This window comes from Vicugna pacos, chromosome 9 (assembly GCF_048564905.1).
Source record: "Vicugna pacos chromosome 9, VicPac4, whole genome shotgun sequence".
NCBI lineage: Eukaryota > Metazoa > Chordata > Mammalia > Artiodactyla > Camelidae > Vicugna > Vicugna pacos.
The window spans coordinates 18,116,566-18,137,822 of NC_132995.1; the positions used below are offsets into that span (position 1 = coordinate 18,116,566).

A 21,257-nucleotide genomic window follows, 5' to 3' on the forward strand; every position below is an offset into this window, starting at 1 on the left:
GACATGTAATGTGAAGTCAAGGGAAGAAGAGTGACAGGGAAAATCTATTTGATGACTGAATTCCAGGATGACAGCCCCAGCCTTCCATGACGGGGGCAACTGAGGCTGTGGACTTATGCTCAGCAGTCAATTAAACTAGGAGAGAAGCTTCAAAAGAAAGGCATTCCAATAAAAATTTAACAAGCTCTGGGCTGCCTTTGAGGATGTGTGTGCAATCACAACAAAACAATTTTCTTTTAAGCCAAATTCGTGGCAGTTCTTGGTGGATAAGTGTTTGGAGGTGGGACAATTTTTTTCCCTAAAGATGAGTTCTGAAGGCCCAGAGAGTCAGCCCCTTTTGAAGAGAGAGACCCTTAGATGAATCAGAAGGGGTGGGCAGGAGGGAGAGGCCAGGAGGAAGGGCCGTGGCCGGGAGGCTGCAGCTGGGGGTCGTCCCCCTTCCCTGGGACAGATGACATTGTCATGGGGACACAACACTAGCCAGAGAGCACTAGGAACCTCTCACACTGTCCCTCAAGCACTGTCACATCTCAGAGAACCTTAGTGGGTTTGGATCGAAGAACAAAGTAAAGCAAAAAAGTCAAACAATAACAACAACAAACAATAATAATAACAGAAGAAGATTCAGGGCCTTAATCAGATTCCCAGAGCGCATCTGCTGGCGTGATTGACAGCTCAGTGCTGTTTCAATCATTCCCTTTTTGTCACAGAGACAGATAAAAAAGGGAAAAAAAAATGAACTGCCTATCCCCTGATAACACAAACACAACTGCAAATAAACATATCAGTGTCTCCGTGCAATGCGCATTTATGCAGAATCCATGTGCTCAGCGGTTCTTCAGTTATCAAGTAAATGTCCTTTGGAGTATAAGAGATGACTCCCTGTGAATTCAGTCTTGGGGTTTGGGGTAAAGTTTGACTGTCCGTGAATAAAAAGGTGAGGCTAATTAAGCGGCATTCATTGGGGATTTGGAAAAGAAGAGGCTTCTCAGGGGAAGGTAATTATATCTTCATTGACCCTCGAGTAGTCCCCCCACCCCGGCGTCGGGGGCTCTCTGCCTGGCGGTGTGACATCTCCTTCGAGATGAGCTGCCGTCACCTTGCCAAGGCCCCCCTCTCTGCGGATGCATTTTCTAATCAGCTCACATGATTGAGCTTCCAGCTAGGGCTGCTTTACTTAATTCCTTTCCGCCTGTAGGGTGTGAGGCTTGGAGGGCCCCTCGTCAAAACTTTGGAGGGCTCTGTCAGTTTGAAAAGAACATGACCTTTAAATTGTATCAGTATGTTTGCTGGTGCATAAGGCAAAAGAAAAGGTTCGTCCTGATGGAAAACCACTTGGAGACCAAGGAGTAATTCAGAGGGAACCGGCCCAGGAAGTTAATTTGTTTATACATAATTGGTGAAGTGGGGCAAGAATAGGGGTCCGTGCACCTGCTGGCTAGAAAGGGCTGACAGTCAGGTCTGGGGACATTTAGCCTGTTTTAGGGTATTTTTCTTTCCATTGCCTCTCCTGTCTGAGTCACAGATGTTGCTACACTGTTTGTGAAAGAGGTAAACCAGGATGCTCCTGTTACTGCAATTGAGGGACAGATCTAAGAAAGAATTTTCTTTTATACAACTGTCAGCTCTTGGGCCGCATTATTAACTCTTCCAGAAGGATTAGTGGGAGCCGTCCTGATGCTGTGTGACCGAAGCAGGAAGCAGAGGACAGGTCTTGAAAAAGCTCATTAAACACTGCTTTTTAGAGATCAAGGCATATACTCTGATTTTATTTTGGAAGTTTTATTAGAATGGAAAGAATTTAGGAAGCCCATCTGTTTTATACACGCGTGGACACACACATATGCTCTATGCATTGTGTATAATTTTCATTGTGGAATTTTCTTTTTTGAAGTTGTTGGACTTTGAATTTGGAAAACCTTTCACTGTGACCCTTCACATCAGCGTTTGTTACCACTCCCCTCTTCTTTTTTCCAGTTAAAACCTTTCGATTTACAATGCAGAAAAAAATAAAGGTTAAGATAATGGGCATTTGTGGGTTGAAGGAAGTGACCAAAAACAACCATTTGAGCTGGAAGCAGAGATACACTTGTTTTAAATTTTTAAAATTTGTAACATGTTTACCTTTCAGGATCAAGCAAGTTGCCCACACTGCCGTTCCTCTCCACAGAGTGGGGAGAGGCACCGCTAGCCCCGAGAAGGGGAGTTGAGGACGGATGGAGATGGGGAGCCAGTAGACTTCAGGTCTACTTGGCTTGGCTCTGACACTGGGATATAGCAACTTGTCTTCTTGTGGGCGATTATTTCTGGATATTCATAATTTTGGAGCAAGAAAGGTGGCTCCCTCAAAAGGCACTCACATTAGGAGTCATGTGTATGGTGGTCTGTCTCTTTCTATAAACATGCGGTGACTAGACAATGTATTTGCTCTTTGCAGAGGGAAACAGCGGTGAGCAGGGTCCCTTCCCCGACCCCATTTATCCTCGTGCTGTGAAGCGCAGGCATTTGTCAGCTTAGGTGAAACCCCTGTGCCAGACTGCGGCACTGGTGCTGGGAGGTATCGACTGAGGCCGGGTTCCTAATGCAAAATGCAAAATGAGCATTGAAACATACTGGATAGAATTAAAACATTAGTATTGGCTTTTGGCTCTTGGTTCTCTGGCTCCCGTAATAAATGCAGGGCATCTTAAAAATAAAAGCCGGCAAACCGACAGAAAACAGCCAGCCGCCTTTGCCAGACGGGGGAGGCACAGACCCTCTCCGCGAGATTCGCGCATTGATTTTCTCCAGTGTGGACTCGGCGACTGTTTCGTCTCTAACTTTGACATAGACTTTCCATTTCTTCTTAAGGAGAATGCTTTTATTTTTACTGCGAGTGTATGAAGACACGGTGACACGTGAGATAAATGAAATAATCCCGATTACCACACTGAGCTACGAACAGGGCATCTTAAAACGAAAGTGCGGTGAAAAAAGCGAACACACGTTTACTCTCTGCTCTGCGTGTCGCGAGCTCGTGGGGCCCGCGCCTGCGCACCGCGGGCTCCGTGGGCTGCGGGGTCGGCCTCCCCCGGGGCGGTCGGCGCCGGAGTTAACAGGAAGCAGCCTCCCGTGGTACGTGGGTCTGGTGCGGTCCCTGGAACCCTGTCCTTTGTCAAATAGCTTTGACGCTCATCCGAATGGCACGCGTTGGTTCCTCTGTGACCCTGGAGGACGTTTAGGTCCATATTTAATCGCAAATCTTGGGACTCAGATTTGAGTCTGGGTTACCGCCCTGCTGCTCACCCATGGGTGGCCCGCTTGGGTCAGGGGAGCAAGATGGCCCAAAGGGCCATGTCCTGGTGGCAGACATTCCTTCATGCTCCCGCAGTTGTCAGTAATCACACCCGAAAGCAAAGCAAGCCATGGCGGTATTTTCTAAGGGGTTTCCGTCTCGCCTTCATTTCAGAACATGGCGTTTCAGACGTCCGTCTGGCTTAGAGTCACTGATCCTCGATCCCAGTTCCCGCTGCTCAGGCCCTGCCGAGCCTCGGCCCCGAGAAGGTGAGAGGTGATTAATGGGGGAGGGTGGAGGACGGCCGGGACCTTCCTCTGGCCCCGGTCCGTCCATTCAGCTAGGAAGCCTCCCGGGGAGACCACGCGCCCCCAGTCACCACCACCAGCTCTTCGGTGTCTTGGGCTGGACTGGGGATGGCTTAGCCTGACAGAACCCAAACGTCTCTGGTTCCTTGTCCTGTCACAAGTCGCCGCGCTGGTAGGCTGCCCCTCTAAGGAGCCAAAGGACCTCGCAGCTAGATTTGCTCTTATGAACCAACGAGATTTCCTTGGCCTCAGAGTCTCATTTATTCCTGGGTCTGAGCCCCCAGGTTTTCAGGATTATGCCTGGCATTCCAGCCATCTCTCTCCAGATTTTATTTCAAGGGTATTATTACAGGGTGAAGTTCACTGGTGGTGCAGTATGAAGAGGCCCTCTGGCCTTGGTCTGGGGATCCTCTGGTTCTGAAGACCTCTGGATAATTTGCGGTGACTTCCCCAGGGGATGGGGGGCGGTTTGGCTCTCTGGTGCGTGCCTGGGTCTGGGTTCTCCAGATCCGGGTGGGAGCGAACAGCTTGGCCAATTGATCAGACTGTTGTCCTGGGGTCTGCAGCTTCCCTGAGCCTTGGGCCTGTCTGGGTGAGGTAAATCTGTGACTCTACAGACACATTTTGAGTGAATCGGTTTCGGCTTTCACAAAATGCTAATGTTGATTTTGTTTATGTCTGGTCGCATTGTTTTTCACTTTAAAATTACAGCTTTAGTACATTAAGCTAATTTCATAATACTGTATTAACTTAATATTCCATAAATCACACATGTCAGATTGCATTGTTACGGATGCACAAAACCCAAATTTACTACTCAAGCTCTCCCAACACATGTATTCATAATTTGCTCCAGCGAGCCTTGTGCTGCCATATAGGGTTAAGGAATTACACATTCCAATGCCAGGCACAGTTCATGCTGCCCTCTCTCTCTCTGCAATTGTTCTCCATACAAATTGAAACAATATATTTCCAGCCATTTTCATAGTTGTAATTACTAGCAAAAATCGTAATACCGTGAACATATTTTAAACACCTGCACTTTTGGTCTGACTCATTTTTTTTTTTTAAGCTGAGCGTTTCCATTTCAATAAGGTTGAGAAAGCTCACTGGTGGGTAGCAATCTCTGGGTATCTTTTTTTTTTTTTTTCCTGGGGGGAAGATGATAACTTTTGACTTGGAAGGAAGAGGTAAAGAGACTGGCGGGAGGAGCTCAGCGTGCATCCTCTCTCGCCATTTCCCCCTCTCCCTCCTTCTCTCTTTTCACCTTGGCAAAAGCGATTTAATTGGAGCCGGATTGCCTTTTACATGCTGCCTGGCCCTTCTGCAAGGGTGCAAAGTTCTGTGCTTCAGCCCGGCTTGCTGGTTCCGGGAACAAAGGGATGCTCTCCGTGGGGGACATGGCGGTGGGCTGGGGCGGTTGAGGAGCCTCTGTTGGGTTTTAAGCACACACTGTCTAATCGGGCTCTGACAAGTCCATTGTAAATCAAAGGTCTGGTAAGTGGGGATGCCAGAAATGTTTGATCTCCTTCCAAGCCTTGAAACAACTTGCTTATTTTTTCTGCAGTTTGGCTCCTCACTAAAATAAAACATTGCGAGATGAATGTTCTGACGGGTCATTGTGTGTCAAGCTGTCACTCTGTAATGGTTACATATTTCAGCTGGATTGAGGTGGTGCTGGCTGGGGGAGGTCTGGGAGAAAGAGAGAGGCAGAGAGATAGGGTAGGGAAGGAGACAAAGAGTAACAAGATTTCTGCTTTCTCCTTGTGGCTGATCTTCATTTAAACCAAACACTTGTCATGTTCAGGGGAAGTTTTATAAATTTTTAATGATATTGGGTACAACTGGTGCTTTGAAATTTGCTGTACTTTAATTTTTTCTTCGTTAGCAAAGGTTCACTAATGCATTGAAGTGCTAAGAGCGTATCCTAGGGATGCCACGATAATTGTGTTGTTAATAATATTGTGGCACTAGTAATGTTCTCCTGGTAATCAAGGCATGAGATTTTTTTTTAATATATTCAGTTATTACACTGCATCTCGTACAAATCATGTCAATTACAATTGCCAGCCTGTGACAGTTAAAATAATTGTATACGTTTTCTAGAATTTTCCATTGGCTTGGCTAATCAAGCTAAAAAAAAAAATCAACACATTATTTGCATTAATTTTGTTTCTAGTCTATTTCCGCTCCTAAATCATTTGTCCATCGACTTCAAAAGGCAGAACAGTAAGTATTTTAATAATAAATATACAAACACATTCACACCAACCTAATTTAAGAATACGTCTATAGGTCTAGCAAGACGGAATCGTCTGGTGGGAAGGTTTTGTGTGACTGGGTTTATGACTTTCAGTGGTGTGCATGCATGCAGGCCGCTATTGGGTTCACATTGTATACGATTGGGATATGTGGCATCTATGTTTATGCAGACAAACCTTGTAAGAACATTCGCTCCAGCATTTTCTATTTTTGTATTCTGTCCGTAGTTCTGTCTAGGTCAGGAAAATTGCCTAATTTTGGTCTTTCCTTTTTGGCTTCCCTGAAATAGCTCAATACTCCTCTGCACCAGGAAATGATGTATGCAATACTTTGCGGAACGGCCCTGCAAATTTGCAGCTCAGACGCTAGTCTTCCATTCTGTGAGCTCTACCTTCTGACCAGCACCGACGCTTTTCTTTATTTGGAACTCAAACAGCTAAACACTCTGAAAGTCCTGAACACGTGAGACCGGAGGCACACGGAATCCCCTGCAGTGTCTCAGCGCATTTTCCCAAAGCCTGGCCTCTTTCTCTGTCACCCAGGGTCTCTCCTTGTCACAGCCAGGGACGGGGAGGGATTTTGGTGGCATGGAGGCATTTTTGAATGAGGACCCCAAGGTACCCGGGAGCATGGGAGGAGGTGCTGGGAGGCTGGCTGGGGAGCCTTATGCTCCCATTGCGGTTGGGAACAGTGGGTCAGGGACAGGGTAAGGTGTCATGCCCTGAATGACTCTCAGGCAAACCCTGAAGAGTGAGTCAGCCTGGCCTGTCACTCCTTTGGAAAAGAGGATCTGAGAGCAGGCAGGAGCATAGCAATGTCACAAGGAGCCATCCAACAAGAAGGAAGAGCGGCTCTTGCAAAATAACAGTGGCAGAGGGATCCGAGGAGTGACAGGTGGATGGGCAGGATTATTTGAGCAATTTTCGGGCAGCACCGTGATATCATTTGGAGAATAATAAATAAGCTTCCCAATTCCTGGGGTCCTCCACCCCCCACCCTTGCCTCTGTCCCCTGCTAGGCCACGTCTGTGGTGTCAGGATTTTGCATGAGGGTCAGTGGCTGCAGGTTCTGGAGGGTCAGGGAAACCGAATATTTTCCCCCCCTTTTAATGCAATCATAGTCTCTTAAACATGGCTTGAACAAATCATCTCTCAAAACGGAGAATTTATTTTTCAACTTTGCCTGGAGGTACAGCAGAGAGAACAGATTTTTTTCCTCTCTCTGGCCCTTTGAGTCCTGACCATGCAGAATGGATGGCTTTAGAACTGTACACGGACAGGAAAATCAATGCGTCATACCAGGAGGCTTCAGGGGTTAGGTTCCCATGTCCATGTCAACAAGGCTATTGGTTTTTTTAATGCTCCAAAGTTATCACTTCCCGCCTGCAAGAGCCACCACTGTGACTTGTGTGGTCAGACCTTAACAAAAGAATTTCCCTTTGCCCACCGCTCGGTGGCATGGAATTTAATTACCATGCAGGGAGAATTTTTCTAAGTCTGACAATGGAAAACAAACAGGCAGGCCCCCAACAGCTGATGTTCCCAGGGCAGCTGACTGGTGGATTATAAGGGGGTTCACGATCTTGCTGGGGGCTGGGACCCCACCTACGTACCAGGCCTCAGCTCTGCGGTGGGATGGTGAGTGAGCTTGGGGTGTCTGCTACCTCTGAAGATTCTGGGGTGCAACTGGCTGGGAAAGAGGACAACTAACCTTCTTCGGGAAGGTCATCTTGATGTCTGTTGAAATTTGGGCTGTACAGAGCTGGGACTGTGGGCAGCATTCCTGCTTTAAAACACCACTGCTCTGTTATAGATGCTTCAGTCAGTCAACAGAATTACGTGCCATCAGGTGAAGCCCACGTTGCTTCAGATAATACTTGTTGTCATTAGATTTTAAATTGAATATCCGAAAATGAAGTTGTGGCTAAGTCTTTGTCAGCTGAATCAGCCCAACACCAGCATTTGGTGTACTGAGCTGGGAGGAGTCCCCAGCCCCCGACAGCAAACCTGTCTACACACTCAGAATTTCTCAGATTCACCGAGCTCGCAGCCATGCTGGGTCCAGACCTTTCCCAGATGCTGACACCGGGCCAGGCAGACCCCTGTGCCTTCCTAAAGCGACCCTTTGATCTGGTTGCCATCCTCGCCACCCCCTCCCCCATCTGCTTTTCCCCGGGCTGTCCTGTCGGCGGTGACACAGTGCTAACGCCAGGGTGCTGGAGGCCACGGTGAGCATTGCTCACTCACAGCGGGCGGATGAAAAGGCAGTGCAGATGTAATTTGTTTTCAATGGCTGTTTCAAAAGAATAATTGTGGTGACATTGTGGGATCAATATTATAGATTTTTGTTTTCAAGTACACTGTATGTGTGGTGCTAAGGGGAGGCAGGAAATACAACACTGCAGCCTGAATACAATAAAAATGGATTGAGGTCTGCGGGTATGTGTCGGCTGCTAGCCATCACGGGTTTGGAACATCATTGGTGGGATTACCGAGTTTGTCCTTCGGGTGGGTATTTCATGGTGAATGTGTGCGCGTTTCCTGTAGTTTTCCTCCTTTGCTTCTTTGGGGACCTGTTTCCTGAATCCGCGTAAAGTAACTGGAGATGAGGTTCCCTGACCCCGGGGCTGGGCTTTGCCGGCTACCAGGCAGAGCTGGCTGGGGCTGGCGTGGCCCTGTGTGCTGGAGATGGGGTATTAAGATCTACAGCAGGGGCTGGACGTCTGCACAGGAAGACAGCAGCTTCTAACCCAGGGCAGGAATAGGACGACTCAGGCAGTGGTCAGATACTTCCTCTTCGTGTGGGGCTTCTATAGGCCAGGCCTCCTCCCAGCGTTTACAGGTCGTGCAGGGAACCAGGGACTTCTGTGATGGTGGGGGCATGTGTCAGGCTCCCCTCTGGAATGCCTTAGGCTGCTGCCTCGTCCTTGGACAGCACGCTCTTTAGAGAAGCCCTTTGCTCAGGAAGCTCATCTGACCATAACGACTGTCACTTTGAAACCCATCAGCATCAGGGGAGATGATGAGGCTTCCTGAGTTCAGGTGGGTTCCCTGACTTGCAGCAACTAGACAGAAATGCAGATCCCAGGGTGAACAGCACATGAACAAAGAATTAGTAATGAAGCTGAATAAATGTAATGAGATCTGAAAGAGAGCGTGGTGCCTGTTTTCCCCCCATTCCTTGGGAATTAGCTCTTGAAAGAAATGGAAATTCTGGCAAAATTCCTTTCTGGTTGCTGGCTTCAAATTGTGAATGGAAATGACTTGTTTCGAGGTGAGAGAATTGTTGGGTAGACCGCAGGATTCAGAAGGACACCCAGGATGTGAGAATTGGAGCATCAGGTCCAATTGACTCATTTGCCAGGTGGGAAAACTGAGTCACGGACCTTCCTGGGGCCCCGCCTGGTCTGTGGGTGAGTTTGCAGAGGCTTTGTACGCTGACTTCCAACCTGAAGCCTCCTGAAGCCCATGAACTTGGCCCTTATATGGGCACGTTTTGTTTGGATAGCGCAATATCTTTTTTTGTTTTCTTTTTCTTTAAAAATATTGAGGACACATATAAAATTGCGAGAGTTCAATACAAATCCAGTTCAGGATTCTTTTGAAAACTCAGAATATCCAACGAGACCGAACCCATATCTGACAGGATGGTGTCTGGCTGGGGTGGGTCCCCACTGCCTGATTTGGTGGGACACTCCCCCACCCATTCAGCTCAGCCCAGGAAGCATTTGGGTGTGTGGGCTCTGTTGCAGGGACGCAGCAGTGTCCGTAGGACCTGAGACCTTTCTGGAACATTTAATTTGGCAGAGAGGTGATCATCAGGGGTGCATCTCCCTCAGAGTTAGGCTTCCTTTAGTCCTCAGCGTAGAGCAGGAGGAGTGATTATGAACTGATCAGCAGCCTCTGACCTCTAACATCCTATGTTAGCAGTGTGTGTGCCTGTGTGATACAAACTGTCTGGAAGAAATAAAAACCGAAGCATCTCCACATTTCAAAATAGCCAGATGTTTACATTCACACTTCCTGAGGATTTACTTCAGTAAACATTCGCCAGGTTCCTCGCTTGAAGTTCAGACAAGAGGGAACTCCTTCTCTCAACGAGCTCACAGTCTAACAGGAAAGAAAAAAAAAAAAAACAACACAAAAAAACCACACGCATTAACTACTTAAGGTGTAAATGCAGGTATTGTGGCCCAGGTGCTTACTGTGTACTGGGTCCTGCGACAATCTCTTAAGTCACTGGATGAAGAAAATACCCACAAGAAATCACACTGCAGCAAAAAAGATGGTATTTATGTATTGAGGGATTTGAATCTAGTTTAAGGAGGAATTAGCATCTTAATTTAACAAATGTTTATTGTCAGTTATGAGTTAGGCTTTGTGATAGGTGCTGGAGCTGTAATGGTGAGCAAAATAAGCATTAATTAAACAATGACCAAATGTATAACTCAAACTCATAAGTGTTATAAAGAAAGAGTGCCTTGTGCTATGAGCATGTATGACAGAATGATCTGATCAAGTTTGGGGAAGATCACGGGTCTCTCTGAAGAAGACATTGGTCTGAGGGTTGAAGAATGAATAGAACAGAAGACCTTTCTGTGCAGAGGAATCAGCATGTGCAAAGGCACCGGGGCAGGAGAAAGCACGTGTCATATCTAAGGAATGCAAGGAAGGCCAGTGCAGCTGGAACAGAGAAATCGAAAGGGAGAAGTATGGGCAGAGGACCTGCGGAAATGGATTGGTGGCTGTCGGACCAAACAGGATGTTATGGGCCAGGGTAAGACATTTGGTCTTTGCCCTCAGAGGAATAGGAAGTGAGAAGATTTTAAGCATATGTGTGTACACGTGGTAACACAAACAAATCTGTCTTTTGAAAGAAGCATTTATGATAAGCCAAGTTTCCCAGGAAACAGATTGTAAGGTTCAGAGATCTGTGTGTAGAACCTTCATTGGGGGAATGCTTTTAGGGGTAACACCTGTACAGAGTCTGGAGTTCCCGATTGGGCAGAGGAGGAAGTTAAACCACAGGAAGTTGCATCAGAGGCCTCAGCAAATCTTATGGAGCATTCTGGGGCTGGAATAGCTCTGCAGAAATGGCCCACATTGAGGCAAGAGGTTGGGATCTGGTACCCCTACCCCATCTCATCAACCAGCCACTGGATTGGGCTTCCCCTGGGGAGGGGGTCTGATCTTGGATAAGGCTACTCTCTTCAGCTGAGGACAGTTTCCAAATTACCAGTGCTCTCAGGAGCTAGGATGAGCAGCGCACACAGCCCCGTACAGTCCAGCCCTTGCACAGCACAGATCTCCTTGTTTCATACGATACGTTTTGTGAGCAGCTCTTTCAGGATCCTGGTTGGTCTTTTTTTTTTCCCCCCAGGGGAGTCTTATAAGGGGAGAAAAGCTATAGTCCCCATCACTGAAGCTGGTCTTTGGCCACATCTGTTACCCATCCTCTCTGTCCTCTACTGGCTATAATTCTTATCCTTGGCTAGCACTTCTGTTGATCTGAGTGACTCATCTGTTGCAATAATCAGACCCTCATCTCTAAAGGGAATGGCCCTCTGGTCACCATGCCCTTTTCCAGTCATGTCTGCTGCAGCCATCCATCTGATTTCAAGATAGGGCACTGGTGACAAGAGATGCTTCAATAGATCAGCTAGCTGCCTCCATTATATAACAACAGCCCTATCTCTTCTTTCTTTCTTTCTTCCTTTCTTCCTTTCTTTCCTTTCTTTCCTTTCTTTCCTTTCCTTTTTTCTTTTTTGTTAAATTCTTGGCATAAGAACTCCAAATGAGTAAATGACAGCTGGAGCTAAAAATGTAATGGGACTCTTGCCAGGTCTCCTGCTGGGAGAGTTCTTGGTCTGGGTATTGGCACCTGTAGATCCATAGGACTAGCAAGCCCCAAATTCCCCAGGTCCCCAGCAAGCACCATCCCCTGGAAAGGATGGTAAGTGGAGCCACTCCTGCTTTCACATCTGGTGCCTGACCCAATGTGCTCTACCTATCAGGACACAGAATCATGTAAGTTTCATCACTTTCGAGTGTGTACTGAGTCCGGGAAAAGGATATCCTTTTCTTTCAGGATATTGTCTCCAAGTTGGTGCCTGGGCTGAACCTTCCAAGGGTCATTCTATTGCTCCATCAAGCTGAAAGCTTCCTTGGTGGTGTGGGAGGTGACAGAACCAGTGGTTCTCGTGGTCAGATTCCCACTGTCACACCTTCTGTGATATACAGTGGGTCCCTTGATACAATACAACAGCATGTGAAATCCAATTTTGGTGAAAACCCTTGGATAGGAGGGCTAGCTAAATTTGAACTCAGGCAGGAAAGGCAAATTCTGATCCAGAATATGTCTCAATTATAGACAAGTTGAATTACTGCCTTTTCCAGGGTGGAAGGCATTCAATGAAATCAAGTTGCCCCCAAGTTGATGGTTAGCCTTCTTGTGATGTGGTGTCATGTCAGGGACTCAACGTTGGTCTCCATCGCTGGCAAGTTGAACATTTGGCAGTGGTAGCAGCTAGGTTAGTCTTAGAGAGGAGGACCCCATCATACTGGACCCATGCATCATCTTTGGGTTACCATGTCTCTAACTATTCATGAGGCTGTTGTCCCAGCACAATGGCCAGTGACAGAAGCTGGCTGACATCACGTGGCTGTCGTTCGTTCTACTTACTTAGTGCTTCTCCCATGCTTCCTGGTGGACATTGTCCTGTGATACAAAGATCGTCTTGGTTTGTGCCTTCACGTAGATCCATTTATATGCTTCTTTCCCAGAACTCTTTGTAGTCTTCCAATGATCCTGTTTCCAGGCTCTTGAACAACCAGCCAAGCCATTTGCCACCGCCCACGATTCTCTCCATATTCTTATGTCACGACACTTCTCTTGTGTGCAGAGTGAGTTACCAGGTCTACGACTATTGGGAAGATTCTCCATCACTGTGTGGGGTTGTATTGTAGCTGCGGTCTATTTGAAGCTTATGTTCATGAACTGACCTGAAAACTGAGCTCAGCCTTTTTCCTTCTTCATCCGCTGGTCCTAAGCGTACCTGTGGTACCACAGGTGTTCGCTGAGGGAGCGATGCTGACGCAGCAGTGGTGGACGACCCAGGGCCTGGGCTACCGGCTCGTGCAACTCACCTGGGCCCTGTGGCCCTACGTATGCCAATCCTGGATGAGAGTCACCCATCTTACAATGGAATGCTGCTGGGTCTACCCAGTCTTACGACTGTGGGTCTAACAAAACCCAGTTCACAATGGGCAGCTCTGACTGCATGGTAATTTGATATTCCTCAGGCAGGCAGTTTGTCTGTACCTGGGCCCGTGTATACCGTGAGTTGTTGGCGGTGGGACTGGGTTTTCACACCTGTAATTCCTTCCCGCTTAAACGCTGCATAGTCTTTTCCCACCTCAGCTACCTCTAGTAACACTCCGTCTTCCAGCTCATGGATCCTGGACTCATCACAGAGCCCTTTCCTGATCTGGGCCCCTCTCAAAGTCAGAAGACTTTCCTGTTGCTCAGCAAATGGATTGGAGCCATATTCCGAAATGTGGAATAACTGCCTCTAGAACCCTGGGGTGGAGGCAAACTGACAGTGTTTTTCATTTGTGAGAAATGTGAGAGGCAGTAATTTGTCCTTCAGTTTGGATGGGATGTTCTTCTGGTGTGTCTTTGGCCATTGGGCCCCTACAATCTTCATTGATTTGGCGGGTCTCTGAATTTTCTTAGGGTGTATCTCCTACCCTCTGGAGTGCATTTATCTCACCAAGATTGTCCGCAGCCATCCTTCAGGGTCTGCCTGATTTTTGTGGCAGTCAGTTTGGTGAATTAAGTGAAATATGACAGAGGCCACCACCTTTTTATCATATGCATATTGACCGTGTTGACTGATTCATAAGCAGTTTCAGAGACTTCCATTTGGCCCTCTGTACCATGGTGGTTCTTATCTGAAGGTCCCAAGAACCAATTTAGAGATTTAACCAACTGCCAAGGGTGTCCATTCCAATTAGGCGTTCTGGGCACTTGGAGATTACCATCAGGTGGACCTCAGTCAGTGCTGGATGTGGACCAGGATTTCATTTTTCACCTGGATCCACTCCTGCACGCTCAGGGAAGCTTGCTGGGGAGCAGGCGGGGTGAACACAGAGAGAAATTGGAAATGTGGATGCGGAGGGGCTGGGTCTGATTTGGGTCTCAGTCTGAGGAGGCTGCAGAGTTTGATGAAGTGGCCTGGGGTTTCCCAATGTGTGGGACCTACGAATGGTATTAAATAGAATAAGGATATGGTATTCAGTTAGACCGAGTCACGAGGTAAGTTATTCCTTTTTCAATTCAACATGTTTGAATATTTGCTGTGGTTCCAAAATGGACAGGTTGAAACCTCTTGGGTGGGAGTTGAGATAAATCTCACATACAAATGTGGCCAGGAAATTGGCTGATGTTTCCAGTATTGTCTTCCTTCCACTCTGTAGTAAGACTTTTCCCTTATCTGGAGACAAGAAACATTAGGACAGCTTCCTGCAGAGAAACTAATGATCTTATTTCTCCAGCCTAGTCCCCACCTTGGAGATGTTTCCACCTTCTGGTTCTAATGACATATGTGATGGTGTGAGCTGGGAGCTCAGGGGAGTCACCCAAATCTCTCCAATCTCAACAGGGGAGAAAGAGTTCACCCTCTGGTTCTGAATATTTTTATTTCCGTGTAGTAGAAAATACTTCCTAGGATTTAAATGGACTAACTGCTGATCGCTCTTAGGTTGGAGTGTTGGTTCTAAGCTTGGCATGTTCTCTATGCTGTATCTTCAGTTTCCTTGCTCAATTTAGCATAGGGACCTATCTCGTTGAACTCATTTATTTCATGCTAGAGGTCAAAAGGGGAATAACCTTGGAACTCAGGGCTTTCTGATGAAGTTTTTTTTTTTTTTTATTTGGGTAAGAAATCCTAAGACCATGTACTAGTTTTCTGTTGCTGCTATACCAAATTACCCCAAATTACCTAAAACTCTGTGGCTTAACACAAAATTTACAACACTGCAGTTCTGTTGGTCAAAAGTCCAACCCAGGTCTCACTGGACTGAAATCAAGGCGTTCCTTTTGGAGGCTCTAGGAAAGAATTCATTTCCTGCACCTTTCCAGCTTCTGCAGGCAGCCCTCATGCCTTGCTTAAGGCCCTCATCTTCAAAGTCAGCAGAGTTGCATCTCTCTGACACTTCTTTTGTCTTCATGCCTTTCTCTCTGATCAAAGCCAGGAAAGGTTCCCCCCCCCCCCCAAGAAATCCTGTGGTTTCTTTGGGCCCACCTGGATAATCCAGGATAATCTCCCCATCTCAAGGATTTGTGTCCTTAATACATCTGCTGGGTCCCTTTCCCATGTAAGGTAGAGTATTCCTAGGTTCTGGGCTTCTGGGATGGATGTTTTTAGGGGCCGTTATTCTGTCCACAAGCGAGCATGACATTGAAAAGTCATGATGAATCTCTGATTCTAATCTCTGACCTCCCACTCGTTTTGGAATTCCTTCTGAAGCATTCCTTAGAGATGCGCTTTCAGCCTCTGATTCAACATCCGGTCATTGTGAGCTCACTGCTGCTCTGAGGCGTTTGCCCCGAGGAAGCTCCGTTTCCCATTCCCTTCAACATCCCTTTGGTCTGCTTTGTTTGTTTTTCAAATCAGGCTCAAATCTGGAAATTTGATAGAATGAACACAGCCCCAAGCTGCCTCCGCAGGACTTTGGGCTGGTTGCCTGCACTGGTGCATTGGTGCATGACAGGGCCGTGCCACAAACCATGCTGTGCTTGCAGGTAGGTTCTGAGTTTGGATTCTTCCCACCAGACTCAGGATGCAGGAGGTGGCCTCTGATGACAAGCATCAGCTTTGAATAGCCTCTCAGACTCGTGAGAGCCTGGGAATTGATAGTGTCCTGTTCACACGGCCCATTCATTCACTGACTTATTCCCAAATATTAATTGAACCACTGCCACGTGTCAGGTATTGTTCTAGGGGCTGAGAACCCGCAGTGGACAAGCCAAAGTCCTTTCCCACATGGAGTTTCCATTCTAATGCTGGGGGTGGGGCAAGAAATGATAAACAAATAAGTCCCTGTTGTAACATCTCAGAGAAATGAGTGCTAAGATGAAAAATAAAGCAGAGTAAGGGGAAGGGTAGAGACTGATGGGGCTGTTCTGTATCACATGATCAGGAAACCCCCTCTGGGGAGGGGAAGCATTGAATCGAGGGGTGAATCAAGTTGGTGGCATCCCATCCAGAATGAGGGAGAATCGTGGAGTAGAATTCTGAGACCTTAACCACGTTCGTTTCCACCCTTCCTTTCCTTTCCTGTCCCCCCGGCCCCCACCAGCTCTCCCTCCAGCTCAGGCATCCTACGACCCTGTTTCTGGGAAAGGTTGCCAGGGCAACACCAAAGGACAAGGAAAGTCATACTTTCCAAATGTTCAAAACAGGTTCTAAAACTCATGGCGAAAGATTCTGCTTGGCCAGAGCCAGGCTTTGTGGATAACAAAGTCCTGAAGAGCTCAGGGTCTGACGTTTCCATCATAAACAGTAGATCGGGAAGGACAGGTAAGGAGCAGATGTCCTGGGTCCCGGACGAACATTCCGTGGCCGTGTGGGAGGCTGGGAGGGGCTGGAGAGGGCTGGAGTATGTCCTGTGCAGTCCTGACAGTGATGTGCTGTAGGTAGCCTTACCCTAGATTCTGGGTAGTGCTGAGAAGGGAGACCTCTTGCTGACGGTGACGTGGCCAATGTGTTGTGCAGGTAAGACTCTGGTGCTTTTGCCTCCTTGTCCCAGGCTGTGATCCCAGATCTCAGTCTTCTTTTTCTTTTTTTAATTGACGTATAGTCAGTTTACAATGTTGTGTTCTGGTGTACAGCATAGTGATTCAGTTACGTGTGTGTATATATATGTATATTTCACATTCTTTTTCATTATAGGCTATTACAAGGTATTGAGTAGAGTTCCCTGTGCTAGACAGTAGGACCTTGTTGTTTATCTATTTTATATATAGTAGTTAGTATCTGCAAATCCCAAACTCCCAATTTATCCCCCCACCCCTGCCCTGGTAACCATAAATTTGTTTTCTATGTCTGTGAATCTGTTTTTGTTTTTGTAAGTTCATTTGTGTCCTTTTTTTTTTTTTAAAGATTCCACATATGGGTGATATCATATGGTATTTTTCTTTCTCTTTCTGCCTTACTTCACTTAGAATGGTGATCTCCAAGTCCATCCATGTTGTTGCAAATGACATGATTTCATTCTTTTTATGGCTGAGTAGTATTCCATTGTATGTGTGTGTGTGTGTGTGTGTGTGTGTATGTATGTATGTATGATATATATATATATATACACCACATCTTCTTTATCTAGTCGTCTGTTGATGGACATTTAGGTTGCTTCCATATCATGGCTGTTGTAAATAGTGCTGCTTTGAACATTGGGGTGCTTGTATCTTTTCGAATTAGTTTCCTCCAGATATATGCCCAGGAGTGGGATTGCTGGACCAGATCTCAGTACTTCTTTGTTTTCCCTTACCTTCTTCACTGAGTGTCTGCAGGGAGCTTGGTTCTCAGCTTTAAGCCCTGAAGCCCCCACATGTCCCACGTGCCCTAAGAGAGACATCAAGGTTGATTTGAGTCAATGGGATCTGGCAAACAGGGAGGACGAATTCATCTCATTAGTTTTCCCGTCACCTAGAAAAATGCTTTGGAGACATTGTCTTTGGGCTGGTTAACTTTAAAAACCAATGAGCTCATTGAATAGGAAATACCTGAATATTCCCCATTTGGCATGTTTCCCTGGACTAGCCCAAGAACCCCTGAGCCCGGTGGTTGAGCCCCCAGGGTGCCCCTCCTTGTTCACGTCTCTCTCCCAGGGTGTGAGGGGAGCCTTGCCCGTGGCAGGCTGAGTCACCCCTAGGTTGAGAGCTAGCGTATTGGCTGTGCAAGACTTTGCTTTATAGGACGGTTTCCAATGTAACCGGCCAAGGCTGGGAAAGGCGGCTGCAGCCCTGACTAATAAGGATCGAATCCCAGCGTGGCCGTCAAAACAGCTGGAAAAGCTGTAACCCCTGCTCAGTGAGGAATTGGGCAAATATCTTGACGCAGAAAAACTGTGCGTGTACCCTGGTAGAAATTATACTTTTATAGTTATTTTTACATCCAAACATTACTCTTTGAGTGCAGTCATATTTTATGAAAACTTTTATTAACATTTCCCAATGACCTTACCCTCACGGTGGGGCTATCCGTCCCGGGAGCCCTAACCTATTTAAAACATTTTCCTCTTTACAAACACAATAAAGTCAGCTGTCTTCAGCCTAGATTTGTAGATCTCATTAGAGATACTTTTTAAAAAGGTAGTGCGTCTCTGGGGTACGTAATGACACATTGTAATCTTGGCACACAAAGTTTTCAAACATGACGACTTTGTGCCGATGGGTAGTTTCAGCTGTGGGGCATCGTTGTCACCAGATCTGGTCCGATTGCTCTGGTATGCGGCGAGGATGGTGAGGGCCCTGGTGGCCCTAACAGGGCAAGAATGGGATGGGAGTGGGCCGGTGATGCCCACACTGCAGCTCCCGACTTGGCTTGGCCATCTGAGACCAGGTAAGGTGAGGGGCTGGGGACCACGGGGGTGTGGGAAACTCTCGCAGAGACCAAAGACAAACGATGCCTTTCCTTTGATTAAAGCCTGCCTGCTCTCCTAGGTTGTAAATGAGGCCTCTCCCTTGGGTAGTGCCTGGCTTAGGTGGCAGTCGGGGGCGGGGTGGTGGTGGTGGTGGTAATTTTTCAGAAATGCTGCCTCCAGCGGGCCAGCATTCTGGAGGCTGCCTCGCTTAAATGGTCTTTTTATGCAGCCAGATAATGGCAGCTCGTGCACTGCTAAATCAGGCCTATTTTCTGAGGAATGGTTGCATTCAGGGCACTTCTAATTTGTCAGAAGAAATGCAGACCATCTCTCCAGGAGCCTGCAGAAGAGGACATCATTTCTCTGCAAGCTCTGCCTTGGGTCAACGTGCAGCCCGGCTAGCCTGCCATCCCCTGTTGCTTCTACCTCCCGGGGACACTCTGATTTATTGGGATTAAACAAGCCATGTCCTCCTCCTGACTCAGTCCACGGGAGGAACACTCCCTCTCTTTCCCCTGCTCTCTTGTCCCTTCCCTCTGCAGCCACAGGACATAGAGATGCTCTCTCTGTTACTTGTGGAAAGTGGGGCCGAGGAGGTTCCGCTCTGCTGGGCCTGGTGATGGTGTTTCTGGGGTACAGCTGGTCCACGTGGAGGACCAGGCCACGGGCAGCAGGCTCTGGGAGGGCGCGCCCTTCTGGGTTTTCAATCGTGAGACGACAGTGAGATCACAGGCTTCCAAATGTTGGAGAAATGAAACCGAAGCCTCGATAACTGAGTGCAGTGATTTTCCCCAGTGTCCAACTGGAGGCCAGAGCCCAGGGAATCACACTGCTGAACACGCTCCCGAATGTTTTGTCTTGTAACCATTCTAACTTATTGACCTTTGAGCCCCCTCTTTGTGAAGCTCACTGAATGAAGCACTCCTCTGGCTGGGCATCCATTTGAAAGCTGTTTTTTTAGCATGGATTTATTATAGTAATATTATTATTATTATTGTCATTCTATAGATGTGGTCTGATTTGCATCCTGGGTTCATCCTCTGTTGTGTTACCTCCTTGTGATGGCCTTCATCCCTGGGCCCTCAGACACCCCCTGCAGCAACAGAGCACTAGGGATCCTGCTGTCTGCTCTCAGCGCTGGGATCCCAGCCACATCACTTGAGTCCCCTGAGGAACAGCTGTGGAAGCGTCGTCATGGGGCACTGGTGAGGATTAAATGAGTGGTGCCCGGGTCGGGGTCAGGCATCAGCAGGCGGCGTTCTACTACGCTGGGGTTGGCGGGGGCTCTCCAACCCCCTTGGCTTTTGCTGCTCCTGTGTCAGGAGTTGGGCTTGGGCCCATCAAGCCTCCTCTCCTAACACGCTCTGCCGGCTGACGAGTACGTGTGGTGTCATTCGGCTCAGGGGTCGGAGCCGTTGGCCTTTGTCCACCAGGCACATGAAGCTGGGGCCGAGCAGCACAGCGCTATGGGAGGTGAGCCTGCCGGCCTGCAGCCCAGTGTGTTCTGGGCATCACTTCCTCCTGGGCCTCTGCATTTGAAGGATGTTGCTTGACCTCTTCTGGAGTCTGTTCAACTGAACTGTCCTCCTTGTTCAGCCACCCGTGTGTCCATGGTGGCTTGTCCAACCTACAAATACATTTTGAGGGCCTACTGTGAGTACAAACGCATGATACGTTCTTCCCATATATTTAGGTGGAGGCTGACAAAGAACAAGGATTTGTTCATTGAAATATCTCTTCCTCTGACTTTGTTATTTTTGGCTAAGTAATGAATTTGTCTGCAACTTCAGTCGTACTAGGAAAGGCTGATCCAGTTAGAGAACAGGACCTGAGTCCCAGTTCCTAGAAATATTAGATATTCTTTTCCTTCCTTCCTTCCTCCCTCCCCTCCTGCCTTCCTGCCTCCCCCGCCCCCCCCCCCCCCCCCCCCGCTTCCTTTCTTCCTTTGCTTTTCCAACAGAGAAACTCGACTGAAAAGTTTCAGGCTTGGTTTTATATTCCAGGAGCTGGAAGCTGTTGCCCTCTCCAACCCGGATTCATTTTCAGCTCCTGCATCCCAGCTTCTGCTCCAGTGCATCAGCCCTAATGCTACACAGGCTTGAGGTGGTCAGGGAGGCCTCTCTCACTGGGTTGGAGACAAGAAAGCTGTGTCCTTGCACCCAGTTGTGTGAGCAGTAAAGCAGTGATGATGGCACCAAAGGCAAGAGGCTGTCAGCAGTCACATCACGAAGACCAGAGACACGGTTCCTGGGCGGAGAACTGAGGGACGGGCATCCCTGGGAAGCCACGGGATGCAAGGCACAGGCTTTCATTGATCACAACCCTCATGAAGCTCCCAGAATTGTGCTGTCTAGGAAACCATTTAAACTGGTGAGAAGAGAATACAGCATCTGACAATGGTTGTTTTGTTTTAAGACACACGCATTAAAAATACATCTGAAATCCAGGGCACAAAGAATCCAAATAATGTTATTAAATTTCTTGTTGAAGAAGGTCCCGAGGGACAGCTGGCTCTGCTCTCTTACAAAAAAACTTGCCGAACTCGACTTGTTGCGTGAACAAAGCATCTTCATCTCTTTTTTCTTCACCCCTCTCTCTCTCTCTCTCTCTCTCTTTTTTTTTTTATTTTTCCACTTTCCTTTTTCTCCAGAGGAGACAAACAAATCTCTGTAGGACTATTAAGTTGCAAATATACCGCAGCCAAAAATAGAAGATGGAGCCTTATAAACATTTTGCATATTTTGGTGTAATTTGTTGAAAATAGTA

At 47.5% G+C, this 21,257-nt stretch overlaps 1 long non-coding RNA gene across 1 annotated transcript; it reads left to right on the plus strand.

The window, feature by feature from the left end:
• The first annotated feature begins 3,046 nt into the window (after positions 1–3,046).
• LOC116277579 (uncharacterized) lies at positions 3,047–20,985 on the plus strand. Its single transcript, XR_012076229.1, has 3 exons — positions 3,047–3,114; positions 3,449–3,543; positions 20,495–20,985. It is a non-coding gene; the product is annotated as an uncharacterized lncRNA (long non-coding RNA).
• The last annotated feature ends 272 nt before the right edge of the window (positions 20,986–21,257 follow it).